Genomic DNA, 27,620 nt, shown 5'->3' with positions numbered 1-27,620 from the left:
GCAAATATAAAGTTGCAATACGTACCTTTTTTGTGTTTTGCACATTATTGAGATCGAAAAATTGCTCCATCTGTAATATCCATGTTGCGGGATCCTTGCCATCAAACTTCCTCATATCGATTTTTGTAATATGGTGGGTCTTCAATCCAACATTAGAGTCTATGAAATCATGATTAACATTTCTTTTGTTGTCATCATGAGTTTACTTTACTACCCTTTCACCATTAGTAAGCATTTCTTGCAGAAACTTTGTAAAATCTGTCTTCAAATCTTCCATGCTTATCTTTAAACAATCCATCTTAGCTTCTACACCTTTCTTTAAACCATCCATCTTAGCTTCTACATATTTCTTTAAGCCATCCATCTTAGATTCTTTTGCTTTTTGTGCAAGTGACACTTGTTGCACTTGGTCTCGTAATTTTGATATATCATGTTGCATTTCTTCCTCTTCTTCATGAGTCATGCTATAGCTTTCAGGTTGCCTACTACGTGTTTGCATTTTCTTTCCTCGGGGCATCAATTACCGATAATAATGCTTTACTATGCCCTTTGAATTCCTTCAAACTAATTTTTCAAACCAAGCTTATGCAAAAATTTAAAAAAAACTACACACATTTTTTCACTTTATAGGAGCTTGATATTGAATCTGATGTATCTCTGTAATTTCAGGTCATCTAGTTCTGAAATTGCGACCTGCGGTATCCCTCTGTGTCCTCTTTCGAATGCCACCAGTCTAATCCAAATTGGATTCTCAAGGGAAGAGTTATGCCAAATCTCCCACAGTGACCTGATTATAGACTAGTTCAATAGAGCAAACTTGTATGACGTGCCACGAGTCACTGTTTCGACCTTTGGCTCTAAAAATATGTAAAAGAAACTACAGTCTGTCCTCTTTCTGTACATTTTTACGAAATTTCAATCCGATGCTCAAAGAGAAAGTTATGACGATTTTCCCCAGGTCACCTGTTTGGAATGTAATTCAGGAGTCTGCAAAAAGACCAACTTCCTCAGATCATATCTCCACAAATATTGTGCAAAAAGCTCTGAAATTCGGACTCGAGGTTCAGTGCGATTTCATCTCAAATGGGTTTTTTTTAGCTCCTAAAACTTCGCAGAAAAAAAAGTTATAGCAAAAATTACATGATGACCTATTTGAAGCAACGAAACCCTAGAATCCAAAGCTCTGATACCAAATGTTATGAAACCAGCTCACAAAAAGATAGAAAAGAAAGATCAACGCCTTAAAATTCAGCCTCTTCGAGGGGACAACCTCCTTTACATTACAAAAAAAAACAATTCATGGATGATTCAAATGACAAAACCTCCTTTCTATAAATAGGAGTCTAAGGAATCACAATATAACCTAGCCGACCTAACAATAATAATATAAAGCCACAAAAGTAACAATAGAGGGATTCTATGGGGCACAGTAATAACAATATGGGGACAATAGGGGCACAACAATATTAATAAGGGATACAAATACAATAGTAATGGGGTAATCACTAGTATTATAGGGACCTAACAACCACCATGTACCACAAAGCCGCTAAAGGAAAAAATCGTGTATTGAAAAAACTACAAAAACAAAAACAAAAAACCACCCAAAAAAATTTAGGGACACTTCCCCTAAACCCCCCTACGACCTCCCTAAACAAGGGGGCTGCCACCTCCTTGTGACTACCCCATCATGCATGATGCAACATCTAGCACATGGAGATAGTCACTACAAAGAGTATACCAAATACAAAATATTGAGCAAGTTCATCAAACATTACATATTTTCTCACAATGATATCCTTAGTTACCAAATTATATGACTTGTAAGCTTTAAATTCTTCATTGTAACTCACAAGCAAGCACCCTATGACTTTTGGGTTCCAATTCTTTTCTCTTTTCATGTGGAACATGTGCCCAACAAATGCAAACAAATGTAACCAAAGACTTCAATATGTGACATTACACCACTCCATGATTCTTTACAAGTCATGCTTTTAGGAGCTTTAATGGGTATTCCATTAATTATAAAATATACACAAGTAATTTCCCAACCCCAAATTATTCTATGCAAATGTTTCTAATGCAAGATGCACTAAGCTAACTATGCAAGGTTCTATTGACCCACTTAGCTAACTCATTTCATTGAAGAGAATGTGGAGTTTTTCTTTGAGTTTTAATACCACACTTTTCATAGAATGATTCAAATGCATAATTGTAGAACTTGCCCCCTTTATCATTTCTCAAAGTAACAACCCTTTTATCACTTTGATTTTCGACTAAGGCTTTGAATTTTTGAAATACATAAAATGCTACACTTTTTATTCCAATACAATAAACCCACACTCTTCTATTAAAATCATGAATGAAATTTAAGAGATACTTGGCCTCAGAAAGTGATGGATGATGCAATAGCCCACATAGATCACAATGAATGAGCTACAAGGTATGTCTAACTCTCCATGCTTTTCCTAAGAAAAGAATATAAATTATGCTTCTCTAAAACACAACCTTCACAAAATCATTTTGAAGCTAAGATTTGTGTCAAGCCCCTGACCCTACTATTAGCTATCATATCTTGCAATTACTTGTAATTTAAATGTCCAACTCTATCATGCTACAATTTTGATATATAATCTATATGTACAATCAAAGCATTGGATGTTATATTTCCATGAGTGAGCTTAAATAGGCCATCATTATGATTAATGGTGCCTATAGGAATAATTCTACCTAGGGATTTTCTTTCTCTAATAGTGACTCGATTTATTGAAGCAACAAATCCATAACCAACTTAAACACATTTATATATTGATATAATATTGAACCATAATACTTTCATTAACAAAACATTTTTCAGAGATCCATTTTTTAAATGAATAGATCTAGTTCCCAAAACATCTAATTCTAAATTATTCTAATACTAATTTCTTGGACTAATATCGTTTCCTTATAAAAAATAGCAAACAATGAGCTATCACCTATCATATCAAAATACACCCCTGAATTTATCACCTATTCTTTATTGCAATAAGAAGCAAAGAACCCTCAATTTGTCAATAAATTAGTTTTTTGTTGTGAATTAACTTTAGAATAACCCATGCTTGATTTTCCTTGCTTCTAAGAGTCTCCTACCAAAAAATTACATTTTCAACTTGATCTTCCATTGGGAAGTTATTTATGAATCCATCGCATAGGAGTTTGGAACTATCAATGTTTCGAACATGCTCATGAGGTTCATCATCAATATGAGAATGTCAATAATGTGATCAATGCCAAGTTTTAATAAATAGGAAAGGAGGAGGACAAGGGAGAAAGAAATTGTATAATCATCCTAATTTGTATTTATTATATATTTTTAGGGTTCCTTATGTGTCGATTTTTTCTCCCTTTTCCTCCTCGTTTCTTATTTATTATAGATTGGCATAATCAAATTTTTCATATCCTCATCATAATGATGAACCCCATGAGTAGGTTTGAAATATTGATAAATCCAAACTCCCATGAGACAGATCCAAAAACAAATTCTGAACAAAATTAAGCTTGCATAAGCCTCAAATATGAAATAGTTACCCTATATGGAAGGGAAGTTGATATTCCCTTTTCCTTTCTTTATCTCCATGTTGCACTTTACGCCTATCTTCTTTCTCAAAAAATACTTGTGTGTGTCATTCTCATCTCCATAATACATGTAAACAACTGGCTTCCTTTCATCTTGCTTTTCCCTCACACTAGTTCTTATTTTTTTGTTAAAACCTTTTAAATTTTTCTTTCCATCATCAGAAGGCTTGAAATTCCTTTCATAACCTTCGAACTTTCTCAAAATTGATCTCCTCTTAGCTACACATGCATGAGGTTTCTACTACTGCCACTAATGGAGCTCTTTAGCAAAGCTCATATCAACTCCTCTTATTGAAAATAGACCCATATTCTATCCCAATATGGTAGCTTATCTCTGCATAATATGCTTTTGACAGAGACCTGCCACTCCTCTGAGACAATGCTGAGTGCCAATCGCACTAGCTTAGTGGGTTGAGGTGCTGCCCCAACAACTAACAACTGGTATTAGACCTACTGAATCCTGCTAAGGAAAGGGTCTATGCCTTCCCCTTTCTACATATGTATGAGTCCCAAATTCTCCTTTAGGTACATCTTCCGTTGCTCGGAAGTGCCCTAGTACAACATGGAGATAACATCCCAGATCTATTTGTAAGTATCTTTTCCAGCTATATGTGAAACAAGATGATTCCAAACTCCATCTAGGATCAACTGTTTCACCAGCCCCATCTCCTTCTTCCACTCTTTCTTTTGATCTGCATCCTGAGGAACCACTACTGCAACATCAATGTAGGCTTTTAGGCCATATTCATCTAGAAGGAAGGACATCATTTCCTTCCAAAGGACATAGTTGGAATCTCCATCCAACCTGTCCTAATCACGAAGCCCAGTAGTGGCCATCTCATTGAGTTGTTGAAAAATTTCTCTTTCCTTCTACTCATATTTTGTTCTACTATTCACACTCCCTTCTGGAGTGAGAATATCTGCTTACAGCTACTACTAATCCGCAAGGAAAATCGAACTTCTTGAGACTAAAAGTTCCCTAAGGAAAATTTTCCCTCTGTGTGTGCTCTTCTCTCTTCCACACTGACGCTAGTTTTGTTTTAGCGTACTACTGCAAAAATCCTGCGTCTAACTAGAGATATTCCCAATGAAATAATTGAGCTTCTCCCTCTACCTCTGGAATCACTTGATCTAGAAGGATTGAATTTTTTCTGCCCCTCTCTCAGAAAAATTGGTCTTCCTCAAGCAACTCGACCTCCTGGCAAAAGACTACACTGCCCTTTGGAATTTTGGCCTGATTCTCACACTAAGCAGGGAAGTTCCTTCTTTTCACCTCTAAGCTCTTCCATTGATCAACTGTGCTCTGATGCCATGTGAAAATTCCAAACTAAAATTGTATTGCATCAACTGATACTATTTATCCTAATTGTTAATTAATTAACAATTTATCTGTTACGAAAAATATTGTAATAAATAAACTACAACCTTAAATAAAATTCTGTAGAATAATAAAATGTTGGAAGCTGAGAAATGATACCACACACATAAACTTAACACAATTATTTTTAGAAAAATTCCCGAGAAAATCCAAACTTTGGAAAACCGGTGCAACAGTGGAGGGTTTTATTATTATGCCATAGTGAGAAATTCTGAGTACAAATAGATTTCAAAATATGGCAATCCTATAGAGAGAAATACTGGAAAAGATCTAGTGAGGAATTTCCTCACCCTGAAGGCAATCTCTGACACAACTTTCCTTAAGAAACTCGACCCTCTGACCCTCTGCGTCAGCCTCTACACTACTCTGCGCAACCTACTTGATGTCAGTCCTCTGACTGGTCTCTGATGAAGTCATTCTTCTTTCTTTTCACTTGAAATATGCTTCTCGAGCACTGTGGGACTCCTTCGCAACCTCTAGAACTGAATATGCCTCTCCCTCTTAGCAAATCGAACTTGCCTCTAGAACCTGTTGCGTTGCCCTTGCGTCAACTCCCCTATGGCTCTTCCGCCTCTCAACAAATGCACTCACTGGATCTAGAATACTTCCTCTAGACTCACTATATATGTTCGTGTCACGCTGCTTTCATCTCTTGCTCTCTCCAACAACTGACTGTTGGTACTCTAGAAATTGATCTGCTAAGAAATCGTACTTCTCAAGTGTCTTCTCCATCACCACATCGACCTCCTCTTATAATCCTCTGTTAGATCACCAATGACCATTAAAAGTTAATAAATGACTAGGATCATCTCTGGATAGATCCATGTGAGTTTCTAGATGATTCTTTCCTTGACTTAATTCATACTGATTAATTAACGATATTCCTTAATTTTAGACTTAGGAAATATTTAAAAACTGGTTAATAATCTAATTAGGTCATTTCTAGGTGGAATTTCCAGAAACAATTTATGGGCTTTCAAGATTTCATGTATTCTAGCCTCTCCACCAAATTTTGTGGCTAGAACACATTTGATGCTACAAAATCTAACACTTATTGAGTCCTGAAGGTGCCATGATGAAGAGGAGGGATCCAAAAATCATGATCAAGGGGGTGGCCCCTTGATTTCCAAGCAAAACATCATGTGGTGCTCCTAAGTGGTTGCGGGGCATAATAAATGGTGTCATGGGTATCTAGTGGCTCAATAACAAGTTGATGCTCCATCAATGAGGGAAAGAATATGACGCATGCCCTAACATGTCTCTACAGATGAGACAAATCACCATCTGGGCCCTGGATCAACTACCAAATGTTGGGTGCATATTTGTGGCAATATGGTTGTGATGTACCTTTTTATGGTTTCCCTTATGGTGTGGCCAGGATGGACTTCCAGGGTTGGTGGCAACTAGGTCACAGGAGCAGGTTTACTCCATCAATGGGCCCAAGGGCTTATGGAGGGGCCTTATGGGATTTTGGGGAGTTATTTATGGAGTTTAACGACATGCGCTTGGCAAATTCCATCATCTGCACAACTTTCCTTTGGTTTCATTGCATTCCGACAACTTTCAGAAATTAGGTTATTTTTGAGCTCAAATCACTTAATTACACTTAAGGGGGCATTCTAGGAGGAATACTTGATAGACTACCTTAGTGTAATAGCTCATTGGAACCATAACAAAATATCTATAGGATGAGATGGTGGGAAATGACTTTAAGTGGCCTGTGGAGGGATCGTGGATGATTTATCATTTTCCTAAATTGAAAAGGTACTAATAAATTAAAATAATAATAAAATAAAGGCTTCTAGAGGAGTCCATGAGACCTATAAAATAGGAGAAGGATACCATTTGAGGACATCTTGGAGTTGATTATTTTCTTGTGTAGAGGTTTAGAGATCCGGGGTTCCCATCTTTAGTCTATAACCCTGGGATGAAAACCCTCGTGTTTGCTATTGTGTGTTAGATGAAAACCTAACACCATTGAGGAGACTTCATCCAGAAATATCACAAAGCTTCAATGTTATCAGTAGTTGGAGTGGGGATCACACAGATCTCTAATTGGAGCATAATTTTTAGTTATAGTTTTGGAGGTTGGGTTCAGGAATGCTGCAGATATTTTTGGAGGCCACATTTGTTATGGATCAACTATTTTCAATTTGTATTGGCATGTAACAACCAACTCCTCTTCCTAGATGTCCCGCTTACCAAGAAAAATGGAAAACTAAGCCACCAGGTCTTCAGGAAACAAACTCACACTGACAAATATCTTCATTCAAATTCCCACCACCATCCGAAGCAGAAAGTCAGTGTCATCAAAACCCTAGCTACCAGAGCTTCTAGAATCTCTGACCCTAAACATTTAGAAGAAAATCTCAACCACCTCTACAAGGTCTTTATAAACAATGGCTATCAGAAAAACATTATCCAAAAAATAATTAAAGAATCCTCAACCAATATCCAAAAAAGAAAAACTCCTGAAAACCCTAGAATCTCCTTAGCCTATATAAAAGGAACCACAAAAACAATTGCTAGAATTCTCTCCAAGCATAACATCATGGTTTCCTTCACGCCCTCTAACACCATAAAAAACATGCTTGACTCTGCCAAGGATATAATAGACCCAAAAAATCACAAAGGAGTATACTCGGTTCCCTGCTCATGTGGAAAAGTATATATAGGTGAAACAAGGAGATCCTTTGGCATAAGGTTAAAAGAACACATTAATGATATTACAAAAAACAGGCTGGAAAAATCAGGTCTAACAGAGCATGCATGTTCTTCCTCACACTACATTTGTATGGAACAAGCAAAATTAATTCACAAGGAAGACCATTATTTAAAGAGAAGGATGAAAGAAGCAATTGAAATCGAAAAATCTTCCAACAACATGAATAGAGACGACAGGCTAAAATTAAGTAACACCTGGAAACCCTTATTAAATAAAATTAAAAAACAGTAAACACAAATATACAATCATTCATTCATTAGAAAAAAAAAAAAAACTCTTTTAAACAAAATTTAATTAGTCAACATAAATAAACCTTGATTAAGCACATTACTAGTATAGTATTTAATACATAGCAAAGAACTTAAATACATAACATTAAAATAAAAATAAAAAATAAATAATAATAATAATAATAATAATTAAATAAAATTGTTATTGTATTTCATTAATATTAATTTACTAATTTATTACTATATCATATTAATTTTAATACAATAATTTATTAATACATTTCCATAATAAATTAATAGATTATTATCTTGATATTAGGGTATTAATCCATTAATTCATTAAAGGCACTTCATTAATATAATATATATTATATTACATTACATAAATATTAATATATTAATATTATAGTGCTATGTTAGTAACATAGTAATATTATCTATAATATTAATTAACTATTAACAATACACTAATATATTAATAGATTAGTTAACTATTTATACATTGAGTTATATAATGTATTACTCATATTAGATTAATTCCTTAAACATTAATCTTTTAGATCTTTCCCAGATTAATATTTATTAATATTTGTTAAGACAAATACATTAATTATATAAACTAATTTTAATTAAAAAAATAAAAAATAAATTTAAATATATACATAATCAATCTCTTTATATATATATATATATATATATAATCAAAAAATAAAATAAAAATAAATTAATAATAATAAGACTAATAATAATAAATTAATTAATTAATATACATATAAATTAATAAAGAAATAATTATTAATTAGTTAGTCATTTGTAAGCCGACAATAAAAGAAAACATTGAATATTTTTTCAATTAACTATTAATAGCTCCATAATTTCACGCTCTCTCTTCTCAAAAATACAAATCTCATTGCCCTGATGATGGACTCGCTAAGCTAGTCCGAAATGTTGGTTTCAATAACTGTTCATAGGTTTTTCCACAATCCCACTAATTGATGACCTTCTACACTAGCTCAAGGGGGCGATATTTTAGAAAGATTGACTTGAAGTCTAGTTATCTCCAGGTACCAATTGAACCCTCCAATGTGTGGAATAATTCCTTGAAATAGAAGGAGGGCCTTTTCGAATGGCTGGTCATGCCTTTCGGGTTGACGAATGCCCCCACAACCTTCATGAGGCTGATGGATGACATATTCTGACCCTTCACCAACTCATTCATGGTGGTGTATTTGGACGACATCCTGATCTTCAATGAGAGTTGGGAAGAGAACCTCCTCCATAATCAACAGAGCCTTCAAACCCCAACAATGTTCAAGATTTTCCAATCCCAACCACTCTAACAGAGCTCTACAACTTTCTGGGTCCTTCCAATTTATACCACAGGTTGTATTGGGGTTCTCTCATATAACTTGGCCTTTGAGTCAATTCACCAAGGGAGAAGCGAAAGAAATGTTCTTTTGGTCCGAATCCCAACATATGTAATTTTCGGAGTTAAGTCATCGCCTCTACTCTACAGCAGTTATCACATTACCAGACCTGCAACAACCATTTGAGATTGAGATTGAGGCCTTCAACTATGCTATTGGTGTAGTTCTTACTCAATAGGGGCATCTAGTGGCATATCATAGTGAGACACCTCCAGACACAGTTTGAAAGTATCCCAGCTATGACAAAGATATGTACTCCATTATGCAGGCATGTCAACAAAAGAAGCATTACATTATGGGGAAGGAAATGATCATCCACACAAACCACCAAACCCTGTAGTTCATACAAACACAAGGGAAGTTTCAGCATGATTTCCATTAGAAATGGCCCACATACCTGCAGTAGTTCCATTTTAACATTAAGTACAAGAAGGGAAACACCAACAATGTTGCAGATTGAATCAACGACCGTCAGTCACAACGTTGACCACTTTTCTCGACTCTTTTAGGCACGAGATTTTAGGGTGGCCACATCTTTACAAGAGTGATCCAAAATTCAGCAACACATACCAGACACTCATAGAAGGCAAGAAAGTTCTAAATTTTCATGTCCAGGATGCACTGTCATGCCACCTAGGACACCTCGGTGTTCCTTCAAGCGAGCGTGCTAAGATGCGTTAGGAGGTGCACTACAGTCGAGTCGCTGGAAATTTCGGGGTAGAGAAGATAGTGGTAGTGCTACAGAAGCATTTTAATTGGCCAAACCTTCAATAGGATGTTGGGAAGTACATCATATCTTGCACCACCTGTGCCATTGCTAAATCGACAACATAATTCACTGCTAATCTCTTCTTTGAGCGAGTGTGGGTAGACTTTGGGATCCCATATTCCATTATCTCAGATTTGGATAGTAGGATTCTAAGTACATTTTGGTCAAGTCTTTGCTTGATGCTGGATACCAAGCTCACTAAGTGCACAAATTTCCACCCCCCAAACTGATGGTCAAACAGAGGTCATCAACTGGATGATCGTACACATTCTATGCATGTAAAACTTGAAGCATCCATGCACATGGGATGAAAGCCTCCCCTATGTCCAACATATCTAAAAATTAACTCTCCATAGCTCAATTGGCCACAACCCCTTTCAGGTGGGGTTGGGATTCCAACCACTATGTCCCATTGATGTGGCCATACCATTTGCAGCTACTCGGGCAGATTTGGCTCATGTCTAGGCCGAAGCTGATAGGGCTAACAACTTCATTGAGCACATTCAACACATCTTCCAATAGGTCCATGACATATTAGACAAAGCCAATGCTAAGTATAAGAAGCGACATGATCAACATCAGCTGCCACACAAGTTCTAGGTGGGTGAAAAAGTTTGACTACATTTACAGAAGGAGAGCCTCGCTAGGTCCCACCACAAGCTTTGCCCACTCCGATATGGGCCATACGCCATCACCAAGGCTATAGGGGATAATTCCTTCGATCTCAACATTTTACTGTTGCTTGGCGTGCACCTAGTGTTCAATGTGGTCCACCTTTGGTCATACTTTCCACCATTACTGGACACATCCGACATTGCAAAACAACTCACACCATCGGATTTAAACATAGACTGCATGGAATAGGCCATAATTGATTAGATCATGGACACACAAATCAACACCAATCACCAATAGGGGATCTAGCTATATCAATTCATCAAAGTAGGCCAATGCCTTGACTAGGGCAAGTGATTCACCATGGACAAGGTTCAACATAAATTTCCTCACCTCATGGAGGCTCTGCACGTAGTGGGGACCATTTCTTCCCAAGGAGAGAGGATTTATCTAGGTGGATATTGGTGGCCACCCTCCTATTCCACCTAGACCTCCATTCGGTTTCATCAGTTTCCTTTTTTATAGCAACATTTTTTTTTTAGCAGTTTTAGTGGTCCTGAACTTCCAGAGAAGTTTTGACCCCCTAAACGAATTTTTTATTTTAGGTTCGCAGTAGGATCATTGCTATAGGGAGGGCATATATAAAATTATGTAGTATGCAAAGATATCTTTCCAACGAGTTATCATACGCACCAAATGGAGATAATATGCCCAAGTTATGACCCTAGGAATTTGGTTGGTGCAACATAAAAAAATTCTGACTTGGGAAAACCTTTGGAAAAGAGGTGTAGCAGGTCCATCTAGATGCTAGTTATGTGAATTACAAGAAGAGACAATGGAACACCTTCTCAACCTCTACCCATTCACCTCCACCTTGTGGAATTGGGTGGCTTCATTCTTCAGACAAACGGATAGGGACAATTTCAGCATCACTGGCACTTTGAAGAATTGGAGGAGAATATTCTCTGAGAATGAAATAATCAACAAAGCTTGGAATCTGGTTCCAGGCTTTCTAATCTGGGATGTCTGGAAAGAGCGCAACAATAGGATTTTCAAGAATAGAATTGGCTCATCCCAGAGCATCATAGCTCATATCATTAGACAACTCAAAGAGACTGTAGGCACCCTCCTAAAGAAACCCCCTGAGAACCCACTTCAAGACCAGGGTGCACAAGTATTGTTACATTTGGGTCTACAGGTGCCTTTCCCCCAGGGTATAAGCAATATTATAAGTCATATAATGGTAGATAAGGACTTCTGGCAACCTCCTCCTCATGGTTTTTTGAAATTCAATATAGATGGAGCCTCTAAAGGAAACCTTGGGGTGGCTAGATATGGCGGAGTCATAAGAGATGAGCAGGGATACATAAATGTCATCTTTCATAGTCATTTGGGGAAGGCCACTAATAATATGGTGGAACTCATGACCCTAGAGAAATGCCTAGAAATATTGATTGAATCAAATTTGCATAATACCATCATTGAAGCTAAATTTGAATTGATAATTAATTCGGCCAAGAAAATATGCAATGGCACAGCACCATAAAGAGTGTCAAAACACTGGCGGTTATTTTAGGTCTAGCAACGTATACAATCCCACCTGAGAGCCCTGACAACCCTCAATTTTTTTCATGTGCCCAGAATAGCCAATAGGTTAGCGAATTTTTTGGAGAATGAAGGAATACTATGTTCAAAAAGTAACAGAAGATATGACTGGATGTTGACTCCCCTAGGGAAACTGTGCAAAGACTGTCACAAATAGGCTACCAAAGATAGGCAGTACTTTCAAAGCATGAGAAATAAGCAGAGAGAAGACTAATGGAAATAGAAGATAGTGGAACAATCACAGGGAAGTATCAAGTGGTAAACAATGGGCAGGATGGCAAGCACCTGAACAAAGGTTTCCTTGAACTCCATCATCCTATGGATTTCGGGCTGGAAAATTCTCATAGGCTAATTCTATAGACAGACCTGAAAGATATAGAATGGTGGCCTATTTACTCTTCGGGTCCATATGAAAAGGTAAAGTGTGGGAAAGTTGCTGAGATCGTTTTCATCCTATGGATTTCATGTGGAAAACTGCACGATCGTTATTTCTCCAATCAGACCCGAAAAACTATAGTGTGGTGGCTTATTTAATCTTTGGGTCCGTTAGGGAAGTTAAAGAGTGGGCTAGTTGATGAGACCTCTATGGATCTCCTTCATCTCGTAGATTTCGGGCGGAAAAGTTACACGATGATTATTTCTTCAATCAAACCCAAAATAGTTTAGAGAGGTGGCCTATTTTTCTTTTCGGGTCCATAAGAAGAGATAAAGTGTGGGCAAGGTGTTGGCCCGAAATCAAACCATGACCATTGGATCAATAAAGGTTGGATTGCACAGTCTTCAGGTTAACAAGATAATCGAAGGTTAAGGTTGGTCATTTGATGTAGTTTTGTGGGCCTTCAGATGGTCACATGGTGTAGTTTTGTGGGCCTTCGGATCTATGGGCCCTGTCATCAAAGGCGTTCAATTTTTTTGATGCACGACAGTTTTTTGTTGCACTGCAGGTCATTTGATGCACGACAGTTCGGATAGCAGGTTTCCAGTTCACTGGTTGTCCAGAATGTTGCCTTGAGGGCGGACTGTTCATGGATGTTTTTTGGATGTTTTGTTTATAGCTCCTTTGTAGTCTTGTTCGGACTTTTCACAGATTTTGGAGTTAGGTTCAGCTTTTTGCCAGCCCAACTGCCTGTTGAATTTTCACAGAGCTGGTGCTGCTCTATGTACATTATGTATTTTTTCTAGATTAATAGAAGGTCCCACTCTTACTTGATCAAAAAAATAATGATACAAGTCGTTAAATACAAAGTAAAATTATATTTTAAAATATAAATATTAGTCTTTTAATTAATTTTAAATTTTTATTTTTATTTTTTTAAATAAAAGTTATACTATAGAAAAATTTTAATACTAACAAAATAATTAATATCCATAAACTGAAATAATGAATGTATCCATAAATTGTCCATATGAAAATATATACAAAGTACATTACATGAACATCCATAAACTAGAATAATAAGCATCCATAAACTAAAATAATGTTCATGTATCCATAAACTGTCCATATGAAAATATATAAAGTATAGTACACGTGAATGTGCCCTATAAAATGGGCTTGAAAATATAAAAAATATGTGGTCTAAGTACCACTACCTCTATGTGACTATTGCTCAAACATGGCATCCAAATCTTGGTACTGCAATATAAAAAATTCAAATTCAAATTAATTATCATTATTTACAAAATAAACAATATAGAAATAAATGATTTTGAATCACAATTAATTACATATGAATCTATTAATCTAACTCGAGTCCAAATGAAAGGTAGGTGGGATGGGGGTCTGATCAATCTGGTTTTGGTGCTCATGTCCCTATGGCTAAACGATTAGAGCTTGCGTCGATGGACCTGCATCGACAACACCTCCATACCCGACGTCCCATTCATGCAACCACGTCATTGTGGCATGGACACCACTCTACATCTGGGCTTGTTACACAATGAAAAAGAAAAATTATAAGTATTCTACAAATTAATTAACATGCATGTAACTTTAAACAAATGTTGAAAGATTAGGAATAAAAAAGTTTACATTAATTGTTGGTCCATGTGGCTCTACCATAGTGACTCTCCTCCATGTGAGTGTGATGAGGTGTAGGTGGAGGTGGAGGTTGCTCTAGACAATCAATTTCCCCCCGAATGACCTCAAAAGCTCATCCAAATAACCATATGTCTACTTGTTATCATGAAATTATTAATATAAATGTAATTTGATACGAGCTTATTAATATAAACAATGTATAATTTAATGATCAGAATCATAAGTTATATGTGTGTGTGTGTACCTGGTATGTGTCACGATGGTCGTACACCCTCCAAGTCTCATGGATGGCATCACGACACATATGTGCATATGCCAAAATTTGGTCAGTGGGTAGAAGCTTCAGGATTGAATCGTCAGCTAATGGAACTAGTTGTTCATGAGGCAAAGTAAAGGGGGACTTGGTCATGGGAACTAGCCCCAAGCTCCAATGAATCGATCATAAAAAAAAGGATTTGCATCAACATTCGTAAAATATCTAATTGGAATTGGAACACAATTTCTAGCATGATGGCTTGAAGTGATGTCAAACAAATCCCCCCGCACATCAATGTCCTTTGTGTTAGCTTCACCACCTCCCAAGTATTTCTGCCCCTGGCCTCTTGCCTCCTAGTCCTATGTATGGCATGTAGGAGGTCACTCTATGGACCTACCCTCTGGTACGTTTGGATCAACCGATTGATGCTCTCCAACATCAAAGTCAAGCTATGTCTAGTAGACGAGTGGGCAAGGAGTGTATCCATCTCTTGTGTAATCCAGACATGTTTGGCCCTAATATCCTTTAGTGTGATAGTGGCCATGTTATTGTCCCATGGATGGATCAACTCCACATTGCCGCTGTAAGATTCTCCCTACTTAGTCCCTGTAAATTATAAACATAATTTAACATATATAACAAATTAAAGATAATAACATATACAATAAATTCAAACATATAAATTGAGGACAATTTAAAAATTAAAGACAATTTCAAGACATAAACACATAAAGTAAAGAGGATTTAAAAATTGGGAGGTGTACTTATGGCAGGTGAAGATCGACTCTCTATAACATCATCAAAAAAGACAAAAACACTACCTCTACCACTCCTACTAGCTTTAACACCAAGATCTACCAGTGGAACATGAATTTTGGACGAGTTACATGATATTTAATGAGCTCAACCTTGTGTAACTAATATCCCCACACTTGAACGACTTGCAGATGGGGGAGGTATGGGAGAAGGATCAGCCTAAATTTAGTTGGAAGGGGGGTTAATTGTAAGATTCATAGAGTTAATGAATAGAAGGAAATTAAAGAATAGAGGAATGGAAGCAATAGAGTTTTATTTTTAAGTATGTAAGAGTCATCTAAGCCATTAGAGCTTCCATCATAGACATCTAGAATTGAAAAAAAAAATGATACATATAAACTAATCCAAGAAAAAAATAACATATAAACAGAAAGTTTAGATTGACTAATGAATGTTGCCAAGAAAACTATTTCTAAACTCAAGTAGAATAATCTAGCCTTCCTAAACTTTAGAGTCCATTTTTTGATAACTTATCAACCAAATTGTTGATTTCCATGTAAATACAATCGAAAGAAGTGATCAAATCTAGCTTGACACTTTTTCCCATTTCTAAATAATGTATTTTATTCAAAGAGCATAAATATGTAAATATATGTAAAAAAATTGAAATAAACCTATTTGCAAAATCAATAAAATTTCATGTCAACCAAATACTCCATAAGGCAAGTTCTTATAATGTTTGACTTTGACATAAGACATACTAGGTGTAAGGACATGGAGTCAATGTTCTAGTACAACAAACTACATAATGAAACACTTTGGTACATTAGAAAAGAGTCAAAAGTCTTTTATTCACTTTAAATGTACTCTTCATCATGGATTTAACGTATGTATCAACTCATTGTTGAAACTTGACATTGTAATGAAATAAAAATGTTGAAGCTAAATCAATTGATCCAATAAACTTGAAACCCTCATGCAACCTACAAAGATTGCATATAACATCAAGTGAGTGTTTGGAATTTAGTGGGAACATGGGACTAATTTCCCACTCAAGGTAATGGGAAGGGTTTGAAAGTTTATTACAACTTTTGGGTATACTACATTAATGGAGAGAAATGTATAATGATCTTACCAAGGGGTTTTAAAGTTTACTACAACCTCCATGTTTACTATAGTAATGGTCAGAAAAATTATGATGATCTTACCAATAATTGTATAAATAGTTTGAAATGCTAAAAATTAGAACACTTTGCCAAAAGTAAAAAGGTAAGGATAAATTGAGTTGACCCCACAATATGTATCCATTGTGATTTCACACATACCACACAACACATGTCATCAAAGAGGAACTGCATAACAATTATTATCAAACAAATTTGTGTCAAACTCATAGGAGGGACTATAATTAAAATATATATATAGAAAAAGATAAGAACAAGTTGAGTTAAAAAAAAAAAACATTTACCTCATTTGAATGTGTCACAATTTACCCATATATAAAGGAATAGAAAAACTTAAGAAAAGTTTATGGTTCTGAAGAAAATTTCAAGAAGTTATAAACTAGGGTTTTTCCATTGTAACCATTATGATTTAATCAATTTGTATCAAGCCTATAAGAGTGATTATGGAAAAATAAAAGGAAAATGTGTAAAATATAAAAGATAAATTGAATTTTCAATCATGTTTAACTCGTAACCACTTTTCCTCAATTTACACATTTAAAGGAGGAGAGAAAAAAAATCATTTTTTTTTAATAGTTGCAAAGGAAATTCCAAAACACTAGAATCAACTCATGGATATGAAGATGAGCATACTAAACTTGATGACCAATTACCTTATGAAGGTTATGCATATTTGTGATCAACTTGTGGTGCTTGGGGAGAAGGTTGTAGATTTAGATCTAATGATCATGACACTAAATGGATTCCTACATTCATGGGAACAATTTCTCAAAGGTATTTGTGCTCATGATAAACTTCCTAACTTTGAAAGGACTTGGGATGATTGTATCCAATAGAACCAAAATCCACTGAGAACAATGGCGATGAGAACTTTTCCATATTTGGACAAGAAAATAAGGGAAGAGATAAAGAACCTAGTAAGGCTAAATGAAAGAATGATGATTCAATGTCATAGTCAAGGAATAAGGGCTTGAATAAAATTGAATTCTTCATTTTTCATAATTACGGGAATTATGCATCATAGTTTCTAAAAAATAATAATAAAAAAAGACACAACAATAAAAGTAGGTGGAAACCTCTATACTTAAAACTCAAGTGAATGAGTTTGTTGCGAAATTTGAGAAAGATTTATAATTGGTATCCTACCTTTACAAGCATGATTTACAGGAATGCATGGTATGTGGATAGTGGATAATATCATCATATGACATCAACTTTGATGTGGTTTTCTAGTCTAGCAAAGTAGGAATCAAGGTTTTGATTTGAGCTTGGTGATGATGCCAAGTTTAAGTTGAGGTTGGTGCTGAAACCAAGTAGACAGTCGTAGGATTTGTTACCATTCCCTTTCAATATTACTTAGGAAAATTTTTATACTTGATGATGTTTTGATTACTTTCAATTTTAATTATGGATAAATGATAAATTCTGGAGTTTGAGAACCATAAAGTTCCTAGAAATAAAGGAATATAGCCTATGTAGAACATTGGTAATAGGAGTTATAGATGGTAATATTTACATTTCATAGGATTAACTTGTTACTTAGCTTACTAGAGGTGGAACATATGGAAGCCAATGTTACTAATTGTGAGGTCAAATAGGTTTGAAATATATTTGTAAGATTATTTAATTAAGAGTTTCATCTCATGACCATTTAATGTGATAATCACATTTGCATCAATATCTATGAGAAATTGGTATTTCATAACATGTTCAAGTACATAGAGATCATATATCACTTCATACAAGATAATATTTAAAATGGAGTAGTGAAACTCTCATGTATTCCCACAAATCAATAATAAATTGATAGTCTCACCAAGCCCTAGCAATAAGGAAGTTTGAATCACTCATCAATAAACATGGATTAACAAAAAATCCCCTTATTGCTAAGAGGTATTTGTTATAGGCCATTTTGTCACATCAACCCAAAAGGCCTGTAAACTGGATCAATCAAGATTCATGAACACTTTGTCATAATCCCTTTGCAAATCCCTAAGCATCACTTCTCTAAAAAGTTTGAGTTTCTAGGAAAATTAGCTCAAAAACATTGTTTTCGCCCCAGTGCATCTTGCATTACTGGCCACTTGTATTCAACACATGTTGCATACCTAAGCACCAGCGTTGGTCAACACATGTTTCTCCCTTCTATAGGTGCGTTGATTCTAGAAATTTAGGAAAATTAAAAGATATCTTCGAAGCTTCCTCTTCCAAAATCTTACAAGGTAGTTTTAACTATTTACCACAAATAGAGATCTTGAATTCCTATATGATCCTATCTTGGAGACCTTATCTATTATCCCTTGAGCTCATCCTCCCATCATATGTGGATCTCAAGCATAGAATGGTAAATCCTAAATTGTTGGGTAGGGGTCCCCTAAGTCTAAGTTTCGCCCAAAGTATGTAAAGACTTTGCATTTTGAGGAGCACAACAATATTATTCCAATGTTCTAAGAGTCAAAAGGGCTTTAAGGTAGGTCAAAGCCCCTACTTTTGTAAAGGGATGGGATTACTTAAAGAGTTTTGAGCTCTGCCCATGGTTTATAGACCATGGTATTGTAATGTTAGAAGCATATATAAAGGGATTATTTTGCAAGTCTAAGACATGATGTAAGCAATTGAAAAACACTTTTGAGTATGTTTTTGTAAGATCATTCTGTATTCAAGCGAAGGGGAAGACTCCTATAGCTTTGTGCGTGAAGACCTTGGTAAGTATGCAGCTGAGTGCGTAGGCCCCTGCAATTGTGTGCACATAGTCAAAAAGATTTTGTTTGAAAAGACTTGACTAATAAAGAATAATTTAGAGATGGATATGTGTAATTTCTATATATTTGCACGGTTTCTGGGTTTTATTCGCTTTATGGTTCATTTTATATATATATATATCTTCTGCAATTTCATCGCGAAGGTTCAGATACTGTTTTATATGATGAATAATGCATGTTAGTCTAGTTTCACGCAGTTCGCAAATTTGTTAAAGTAGAAAACACTTTACAATTGTAAGAATAATGTTAAGAGTTCGCGAAGATTGGATTAAGCCATAAACTATTAAGAACCTTACAGCCACACTGGATAGTCCCTCTGGATGCAGAAACTTGGTTCTAGCATCCCCCAATATCGCCTCAGGTGAGACTGCAGTCTGCACAAGCAAGTCATTTCCAAAAGGGTCGGTGGTATTGGTTTTTGTTGGTTAGCGCAACTAACTCTAAACCTAGGTCTAAGCCCCTAAAGCCAGCAAATGGTTGCTCAAAATACGGGAGCAGTGAGATTTGTTGGTCATCAATGAAGTCAAATTAAATAACCAATAGATGTTCAAGGAAAAGCATAAAGTGATGTAGGATTACGAGGAGCTAGTTGCGCGTAGCTAGAAGAGGCCATCACCAAAGCATGCAGTGAGCTCCCAGAGCTTCAGAACCCAACCGAGGAAACTTCAACAGAAAAGATTCAGAAAATTGCGGCAGTAGTTAGAGAATCAAAGGAAGAGGTGGGAAAGGTTCACTTTGAACTACAGATGAAGATCACGGAGCTTCAGATGAAGCTGCAACCTACAATTCCACTAGAAGTTCGTGAGTAGCACGAAGCTACCATCAAAACTGCTAAGGTTCATATTGAGACTGTAATCAACTTTTTTAGGGTACAATGGAAGTGTGGGCCCTGCTGCAGGAGGACCCACATGTGAAGAATATTGAAGCTAAGATCAGAGACAAGCAACTGCAATTTGATGAGCTTAAAGCCACAACGCGGACCTTAGCACCTATGCAACGGTTCTCCCATCTCTAGGAAGGAACACTTTTGCATAGTGAGATATATGAGCTATGAAGAAAGGCACATATTATCTCCACATAGACGTAACCTTGGGTAGATGAGGCCCACCAGATTTCCTAAGACGTTGAAGGAAAACTGAAGAGAATCCAGCAAACTCAAAGGTCAATCAGCCTCACAACAGAGGGGCTGACGACAGAGAAGTTTGTGGATGAAGTATAGAAAGTCGCAGAACAATGCTCAACAATGCTCAATCCATTGCATACTACCTATAAGGGACTAAAATCCAAAATAGAGGATGTACCAGCTGAGTTGCTTGAGGAAGAGTCACATCTTTGTGTTGGGGGCTTGTTGGGTAGGGGTCCCCTAGGTCTAAGTTTTTTCCAAAGTATGTAAATACTCTCCATTTTGAGGGGTGCAACATTCTAAGAGTCAAATGAGATTTAGGGCAGTTCAAATCTCCTTCTTTTGTAAAGGGATGAGATTACTTAGAGGATTTTGAGCTCCTCCTGTGGTTTGTGGACTATGGTATTGTAAGGTTAGAAGCATATATAAAGGGATGATTTTTCAAGTCTAATACATGATGTAAGGAATTGAAAAACACTTTTGAGCCTATTTTTGTAAGATCTTTCTATAGTTAGGAAAAGGGAAAGGCTCCTATAGCTGTGTGCATGGAGACCTTTGTAAATCTATAGCTGAGTGCGCAGGCCCCTGTAGCTGAGTGTGCAGGACCCTGTAGCTATGTGCGTAGAGTCAAAAATACTATATTTGAAAAGACTTGACTAATAAAGAAGAATTTAGAGATAGATCTGTGTAATTTCTGTATATTTACACGGTTTCTATGTTTTATTCTATGGTTCGTTTTATATATATCTTTTGCAATTGCAACACGAAGGTTCAGATATTATTTTATATGATGAATAATGCATGTTAGTCTAGTTTCATGCAGTTCGCTAATCTGTTAAAGTAGAAAACGATTTACGATTGTAAGAATAAGGTTAAGAGTTCACGAAGGTCATATTAAACCCTACACTATTAAGAACCTTATAGCCACACTACATAGTCCCTCTGGGTGTAGAAATCTAGTTCTAGAATCAATCAATATCACCTCGGGTGAGATTGCAGTCTATGCAAACAAGTCGTTTCTGAAAGGGACGGTGGTATAGGGTTTTTTTGGTTAGCGCAGCTAACTCTGAACTTGGGTCTAAGCCCCTGAAGCTAACATAAACTACCATTCTTACCCTATATATTTATTACCTCCTATAGAGTCTGGGTTGGATTTTGGAGATTTTTAGTGCCCTCATGTCGCTTCTTTGAGCCTAAAGGATTCATTATATTCATGCATTAGGGTTGACTTTGAAGTATGCTTTGTGACAAGGAAGGACAATTCAACTTGGGGAGACATCTACAAAGTCAACTTCTATTTATGGTTGCAACTCTCTCCTATATTTGTTACTACAAAAAGTATCTTATTTTCCTATATTTTTTGTTTTATGTTTGCACTCATGTATTTCAATGCCATCTTGACTCATTGAATAGAGATTTTAGATTATTCTACATGGATGTTGTGGTCCCTTTTCTTGTTTTAGTGCAAGTTCTAATTATAGCACTCATAGTGACCATACTGGGGAATGATATTTTCCCTTAGTGGTTTCCCTCACCTTAGCACCTTTTCACCTCTCAAAGTGATCTTAATCGACCTATTCAAATATCGATTGACCTTAGGAAAATATTTTTTTGAGCTTGGTGGGTTTCTTGTGTTGTGTTTTGGACGAAATAGCCCTAATGCATTCCTTGATCTGAAACAGAGCACCCCAGTGCATTTATTTCTTCTTTGTACCTATGTTGCAGTGCACTGGTTCTTGTTTTGCAATTGTCTTGATCCTATAGGAGGCAAAATATTTCTTTCCTTTGCCTTGCTCCTTGACTTTCTTTCCTTGTGTCTCTGAGTGTGTCCATGTCTCTGAAAATCCTTCATTATGTTTTCTTATGTTTTTATTAGCCTTTGATGAGAATTTCTTTGGAATTTTCTTTGTTCTTATCAATTAGGTCTTTTGCAAACTTTTTTATTGATCATTTATTGTCTTGAAGAAACTTGTATTACATTCATATTTTGTGTGATTGATCTTATCGAAGATATATTTACATCTTTGTTTTCATTGTGTTTGAAGATTAAGAGGAAAAAAAAGAAAAAATATTCATTATTTGCATCATATAGGGTTTTGAATTTAAATTTAAATGGTTGCATTAGAAAAATAAACTTAGGAAGTTTTGTTTGTTGCATTTTGTGTGTTTTATTACTCTTTGTTTCTTCCCTCCCATAGATAGATTTTCATTGAAAAGAAAAGATTTCTTATTATCATGATATATTGCATTTTAGGGCATTTAGGTGAACTCATGGTGAGCCTTGAAAACTCAACCCTAATTAAATATCAACTCTAAAATTTACTAAATCAACCTAAGGAGAATTAGTAACATTAGTGCAAAAATTTAGAGGTCTAGGTTAGAGACATGTTCCAATGCCTTTAAATGTAGGAGTTGTCATTCTTTATCTTTTTTACATTATGGAGGTAGTCGGTATAACGGATACGTAAGTGCATAGGATCATTCTCCACGTACCTTTGGGTATATCATAAGGTGCTCCATGCATGATAAGTATATTAGAATGCTTCCTATCATACAGGACACATTATACATCACTACTACGGATTGCGCTTCCACGTACCTTCAGGTATATTTTGGAAGTCTCCTATAGGTTATCATCCCACCATAGGTAACCAAGTCAACCTCCTTGCAAACTGTGATACACAAAACACAACATTCAGGGAGATTTCCTACCTGTACGTAAATCCTTGGTTCGCCAAACTGGTATATTCCAATTCATAATGACTTAGAAAACCCTTTTGCCTAGTTACTCTTCGAATTTTTCTTGTTGTTGATAACTTTTAAAATTTATTAAACCATCATGGAAGAACAACCAAAACAACCCCGTTGTTCATGTAGGATGCCTTGAAGTAAAACTGTCTTAGAAGCGCAACAAATGGTCTACAATAGTGGCAAAACGGTAAAAAAATATGCAATATTTTGTCATTTCCTGAAAATTTATGCATCTTCAAGCCTCCCAAAGTACTTTTTTGACATCCTTGCATCATTAGCCATCTCCAAAAGCTTTAAATTAGGGATTTATACCTCCTAAGAAAAACCATAGCAAGTACTCGCTGTGTTTCTATGCACTAGTTTTCCCTATGTAACAAAAAATAAAAAAATTTCAAAACTTTGCAAAAATTTGTCTCCTTTCCTATTTTCTGACATGGTTTAAAACAAATAAGGATGCATTAGATAAGATATCAATACTATCCCTCTTCTTTAGCTTCTTTAGGGTCTTCTTAAGCTTCTTATTCATGTTCTTAACCATAATCTTGCACACCATGTTTCTTGTGTAATAGTGCCTTTCCATATGCCTTTGCATAGTGATGTCCATGTTTGTTTTTTTCAATAGCTTCTCCAAATGCTCACTTACTTTCTCAAACCAATACTCCTTGTCCCCTTCAATTTCAGTAGCTAAGGGGCCATCTATGGTGTTTAGGGTTTGAAGAGAAGAGAGATTTTCTACTTGTTTTCCCTTCTTGGCCATGGCTCTAGTGGTAGGCCTTCTAGGCTATACCTGTGTGTCTTCATCCTCTAGCTGCTCTTCATCCATGATAGCCTTAACTTTTTTCTTTGTTGATTTTTTGGGTGATGGAGAGCCTTCTTGTGATTTGCTTTTCTACACTAGGGTTTGCTTCAGTTCTCCATTCTCTTGTTGTAAGAAATCCACCATGTAGTTAGCTTTAGCTGTGTCATCCTGCAAATGTTTAATCCGAGCATATTTCTTCCTGATTATGTCATTTTTTGACTCCTTATCTCCATGCCTTTCTGCTATGTCTGCTATCTCAAAATCAACAGGTTCTTTTCCTTCATCATGCAAGGGTTCATCATGTCCGCCTCTTGATGATTCTCCAACTTGAATCTCCTTTTCACTGACAGCCTCCCTCGGCAACATTTTTGCTTGAGACCTAGTTCTAGGTTTAGGTCTAGGTATTTATTTTTCATTTTTAGGAGAAAAAACTAACCTTTTACCTCTGTTGTATGTCTTTGAAATCTCTGCTATAGGCTGAGTTTTTGTCATTGATGGCTTGCTTGATGATCCAACTACTTGTGGTCTGGATGATGATAAGGGAGTGCTTTGACTCTTTGTTTGATTTGAGGCAAGTAGAAGGGAAACTGCCTCCAAGAAAGTCTCCCATGGCATGTTGATTTGTGATAGTTGGTGGAGGACTATTTGCTTTACTAAGGCATGATGAAATAGGCTATTTGAATGATCTTTTCCCTTTGACTGCACCTTCTCTGTCATCTTTACCAAACTTCTGAAAAGGTAGTAAGGTAGGTTGAGGGACTTTTGAGAAGTGAAATGCATCAACAACCTGATGTGGTACTGATAAAACCTGTTGAACCTGCCCTCACAAGTGAAATATTTCATGATAGTCCTCATCAAGGGGTGTATTTTTCCAAAAATTTCCTGCTAGGAAATATATGAGAAGGGGACTCCTTGTACTATGGTTTCAAGAAAGTCTTATAATGCTCAATGTCTAAATCCATCCCCTTAAACCAAATTTCTCGTTCATTAGGGATTTTGGTTGTTGAAGATATGACATTAGCTGACACCATAATGTTTACCCCTGCAATTGTGACATGATCCCTTTTGAAATTACTAGCAAAAAGTTGTTAGATAAGGATTATAACCCACTTCTTGCACTTTCCTACGAAACCCTAGGCATCCTGCCTGTTCAAATGGACTCTTTATAAAATATGATGAATTAACCTACTTCAGATGAATGGATTCATATCTTGAGATCTATCCTCCTCTTAATTTCTTATTTTCACTGGTCTCTGCCATGTTTGACTTTGCTTTTGACAATAAAGCCTAGTTTCAAGGAAGAATGGGTAAAGGGGACTTAGTTGCAAAATAGGGGTAAAAGCGCAACAAATTTGGGTGAGGAAATGAAAGTGAAGGTAGATAGGATAATTCCTGAATAAATTATGGGGAGTAGGGAAGTGTTTTAGGAAGACAATGAAAGTGGAATTCCTCAATTTGAGTGAGGGAAAGGGGGTGAAAGAGGGAAAACATAATCCTAGTCTAGAAGTGCAGCAACTAGCTAGGGTTGTGTGAGAAAATGATGAAATAACTGAAATTGAGTGAGGGGAATGGTGGGGAGTGTCTAATGAGGGATATTAGGGATGTATACACTTAGAAACTAAGAAAATTCTCTATCAAGTGAAGCAAAACCAATGAAACTGCAAAAGCGCAACAAAAAACCCTAGGCAAAGATTTTATCAATTTTTTGAAGAGATTGACTGAAGCAAGGGTTTGTAAGGGTCCCACTTACTTGTTTGAATATGTTTGAAGCTATGTAATGAATTTTTCACCTATTCTCTCCCTCCTCATCCCTCCAAAACAAAAGCACAGCAACACAACAGAGGCACAACAAGCTTGTGAACTGAGTAATTGATGATGGAATTTGAACTTCTGATGGTTGTGGAAAGTCTCACAATGGATGAGAGGAGCTCTTGAAGACTTGGAAGGATAGAATGAAGTATTAAAATGTTTTATTTCTCCTTTATAACTCATAAACTCAATTTTGGCTCATGACATCATATGTACTTTTGAAAGAATGACTATTGACTAATGTGACTGCAACATAATTTCTTCAAAAGGAAATGTTACCTTGTTTCACTTTATTCCCTAATTTGCTAACTCCCATGATGGTGATCAAAATGATGACATGAATCCCTGTTTACTTTTGATGACTGATATAATGATGATAATCAAATATATATCCTAGACCATGACCTATATGGTGACCCACTAACTCTTTTGATGACCTAGGATAGGGAATGATGACATGACCATGATGGGTGATGGTGACCTTGAAAAAGTGGATGGAGTAGCAATGATACCTAGACAAATGACTTTGGGACCTTTTGACAACTAGGAGAGATGTCAAATTTTATTTGAAAATATAATAATTTGACCCTAAGACCCTATCCACAATATGAAAAGAGTACATTTTATCACTGTGACTATTGGACACTAACATACTGAACCCGAGATCACTTCTCTACTAGTTGGTGAGTCTGACACAATCAAAACTGAAGAACCTAAAACTTTATTACCTGAGGTTATTGAACCTGAGTTTCTTGATTCAGAAACATTACAACCTGGGGAACCTTAGTTAACTACACTTGTTACTTTAGGGTCTTCCTTTTCTCTTCATTTGTCGTTCCCTCAACCACAATCTATATCTCTTGGACCCGACATTGAACAACTTCCATATGGTCTTTTGGGTATTGAGGAAATTCCTGAAGAAGAATTTTGACCTTCTTCTCCTGTTCATTTAAGAGCACTACATATCTATCAAGTTCCTCCTCCTCATACTCTGATATAATCCCCTTTGTTTTATTCTCCTCTTTTCAACTCACATTTGAGTTTCCCTTGGAAATCCTCTTTGGGAAATTTAACCATGACTGATTCTGCTACGATGTCTTAGCCAACATCTACTATTATGAGCGAGACAACCAATGTTGCAGCTACATCAATGTTTGCAATGCCACCAGAACACATTTGTATGGTGGTTCGTTAGTTCCACTTGGTTACCAATCATTATCTGGTACCATTCTTGGTCCATCAACCAGTCAATGGAATTCTCCCATGCCATCCTCTTCTAGAATGACATCTAATACTTCTTTGATGAGTGCTATACAATATTCTCCTCTTACTGCATCTCAATCTTCAGTGGAGCAGCAATATGGTCTGTATGTCAATGGATATGGATAGCTAAAACAACTCACTCCACCTTACACTAGGTACCCACCTCCAGGAGGGCAGTTGCCTCCATATTCCCCTTATCTTTCAGCAGGGGGAAACATGTTTCCAGAATGTTCCAATCTCTTAACAAAAGACCACAAACTAGAGTTATACCCTATTAGATTCCCCTATTTCTAGGAATGGCTACCAATCCTTGGAATCCTAAATTGCACGCATGACATGGCTTGATTTTGAATCAATACCAAAATTCTCAACCTATTCTAGTTATGCCTACTCAAGCTCTATCTCACATAAGTCAACCTATGCAGGTTTTACCTCTAACTCAACGTATTCCATCAGTATCGAGGACCTCCCAAATCCCACTTACCCATCCTCCACTGCTTGGTCAGGAT

This window comes from Pinus tabuliformis, chromosome 1_2, assembly GCF_031772625.1.
Source record: "Pinus tabuliformis cultivar Carrire ecotype Pingquan chromosome 1_2, CPIR1, whole genome shotgun sequence".
In the NCBI taxonomy this organism is placed as follows: Eukaryota; Viridiplantae; Streptophyta; class Pinopsida; order Pinales; family Pinaceae; genus Pinus; species Pinus tabuliformis.
This window is presented reverse-complemented; position numbering follows the sequence as displayed.